This window comes from Pteropus vampyrus, unplaced genomic scaffold (genome assembly GCF_000151845.1).
Source record: "Pteropus vampyrus isolate Shadow unplaced genomic scaffold, Pvam_2.0 Scaffold135, whole genome shotgun sequence".
NCBI classification, from domain to species: Eukaryota; Metazoa; Chordata; class Mammalia; order Chiroptera; family Pteropodidae; genus Pteropus; species Pteropus vampyrus.
In genome coordinates this window covers 2757940-2759938 of record NW_011888916.1, presented here as the reverse complement: position 1 = coordinate 2759938, position 1999 = coordinate 2757940, and the positions used below count along the sequence as shown (strand labels likewise).

Below are 1999 nucleotides of genomic sequence, written 5' to 3'. Positions count from 1 at the left end.
TGACAGATCACTCACTACCTCATCAATTACTGGACAGCTTAGACTCTTAGAAAGTTGGGCTCTCGATTCATAGTAGTTTTGAAATACATCATGGTAGTGAGGGTAGATTTATCTCAGAGCTGTGTGTCGAAGGTCTGTCTGTACCTTATAAGTTGTGACAAAATGGCTTTGAGAAATTCAGAAAGGGATGCTTAGAGAAGACTAGACAGAGATGAGAGAAAGGAGGAAACAAGAGAGTTGGGGCCACCACAACACAGAGGAAGATCCGCCCCCCCGCCCCCCCCTCAACAGGGCAAAACTTGGCAGGTGAGGGTCCTGTGATAGGCAATGTACCAGAGGTAAAGGGACAATTTGGTTGGGCAGCCAGGCTGTGGAAGGCTTTGTTTTCCTTTTGGTTCAGGATCCATAAAAATATTCAGAGCAGAGAATAAGGAAGCAAGCCATTCTTATCACATTGGGGCAGAGCATCTATTTACTGAGTAAAGGCTGCCCCACTACCCTCAGCCCTCATTACCACTGCACCCTCCTCTTTGAGGTTTCCTGTTGCCTCTCCCACTCTTCAGCCCCTTGGAGCTGTGTGTAGTGTGTGGTGAAGGGAGCTGCAATCATGTCTGGAGCTCCACCTGAGTTAGGGGAGACTTCCTCGAGCCCTTCCTCCTTTGAGCTCTCCAGAGCCCTTATCTCTGGTGTTAACTGAACTTAGTTGCCATATATATGGAGGACATAGCAATTTTGAGAACCTGGACTGGAACATAGGCCTGAGTGACTCAGGAGCAACTGGCTATTGAGACATTCAGGGAAGAGAGGGGAACAGGCCAGCAAGGCCTCTGAGGATATAAAGTTTGGGTGGGTCTGGAAGGTGAAGGTGGGAGAGGTCAGGATGTACAGGGGCCTTCAAGTTAGACTGAGTGATTCTGGAAGTGACTAATACAGAAGCTTGGGAGAAGACACCCCAAACCCGCCTACCTCCAGGCTTCACTCAGACTGGGAAACCTAGCAAAGCCCTGAAAGTTCCTTAATGTTCCAGACATCCTATCATGCAGATAAGAAGACTGAGCCCAGAAGGGGAAAGGGAACAAATGTTTGTCAGGTGGGTGATGGGAAAGAAGTTCAAGAGGCTTTTTTAACTAGTATTGCTCACTAGACCCTGAAAGCAACCCTGAGACACAGGGAAAGGATATTTACTTCCATTTCACAACAGAGGAAACCCTCAAGAGTCAGGACCTGAATCAGCCCTTTCATTACCTCATCACACTTGCATCCTGGGAGAGGGACTGTGGCTGTTTGAAATATTAATTTATTTGCAGTTGGTTTTCTCCAAGAAATGAACTTTTGAGTTTTTTATTTTGAACTACTGGAGGTAATGCTTAGTTAGTCAAGGAGAAACTTTCATGGTTAAATCATAGATACCCAAACCTTTTAAGAAATTTTACAGAATTAGCTCTCATTTTAGAAAAGACTGACATTTCCCCATATATAAAAGGCTTTTTAAAAATTCCTTCCTGGCATGCAGAAGGTCTCGATAAATATTAATTACACCTGCCGTTTCCTGGCCTCCTCCCTCCTGACACTTCTCTAGCTTGCCGACCTTCACTCTGAGAAAATAGCCTCAGAAAAGCTAAGGCCCACTCCCTACCCAGCAATCTCCCCGCCCCTCTTTACCACGCCTGCGCAGTATACTTAGCTCCCCCCCACACCGTCTCCTTGGGTGTAGCCATCAAGGCGCAGGCGCAGATCCGCCCCTCGCACCCCTCCGGTCGGCCCCGCCCCTCGGGTCTAGTACCGCCTCTTCCGCGTTCCCGGCAGAGCGGTTTGCAGGTGGGGTTGCGCGCGACTGGTCCTGCGGTGAGTCGGCTGAGGTAAAGACGAGACAGCGAAGCGTCCCTGCCAGTGCAATGGGATGGGCAGGGGCGGTCTGTGAGTGAGTTAGTGTGTTCGGGACGGAGAAGGGAGGGCCTTCAGAACGGCGCGAGGTCACGATCCGATTCAACGGCGGCGG

The 1999-nt window shown here is 49.4% G+C and overlaps 1 protein-coding gene across 4 annotated transcripts in view; it reads left to right on the top strand.

Moving 5' to 3' along the window:
• Positions 1-1746: 1746 nt before the first annotated feature.
• MKNK1 (MAP kinase interacting serine/threonine kinase 1) overlaps positions 1747-1999 on the top strand; it is a 41828-nt gene continuing 41575 nt past the window's right edge. Inside the window, exon 1 of one of the 4 annotated variants that reach the window (XM_011367644.2) lies at positions 1747-1859. The gene's annotated coding sequence lies outside the window, so the exon portion shown is untranslated. The remainder of the gene's footprint in view (positions 1860-1999) is intronic. The other 3 variants (XM_011367646.2, XM_011367643.2, XM_023535010.1) reach the window with 3 other exon arrangements.